Source organism: Fukomys damarensis, unplaced genomic scaffold, assembly GCF_012274545.1.
Source record: "Fukomys damarensis isolate Sample0158 unplaced genomic scaffold, DMR_v1.0_HiC HiC_scaffold_15382, whole genome shotgun sequence".
Lineage (NCBI taxonomy): Eukaryota > Metazoa > Chordata > Mammalia > Rodentia > Bathyergidae > Fukomys > Fukomys damarensis.
The window spans coordinates 2,098-2,578 of NW_022916294.1; positions in this window are offsets into that span (position 1 = coordinate 2,098).

Sequence of the window (481 nt, forward strand, 5' to 3'; positions counted from 1 at the left end):
GGGAGCATCAGGGCCAGGCGGGCAGTATACCCTAGTTGCAGCAGGGACAGTCTCTGAGGCCAGGCTGGGAGCAGCAGGGTCAGGCTGCGGTGTCAGCTGGGCAGCGGCAGGGCCAGGCTGTGAGGACAGCTGGTGAGCTGCAGGGCCAGGCTGGCAGTACACGTTGGTTGTGGCAGGGCCAGTCTTGGGGGCCAGGCTGGGGATGGCAGGACCAGGCTGTGAGCTAGTGCTGGCAGCATCAGGGCCACGGTGGTAGGCCAGGCTGGTATTGGCTGGGCCAAGCTGGCAGTACACGCTGGGCACAGCTGGCCCAGTCTTAGAGGCTAGGCTGGGCGCGGCAGAGCCAGGCTGGGAGGCCAGCACGGGAGCAGCTGGGACAGGCTGGTAGTACACGCTGTAAGCGGCAGGGACAGTGTCGGAGGCCAGGCTGGGAGCAGCAGGGTCAGGCTGCGGTGTCAGCTGGGCAACGGCAGGGCCAGGC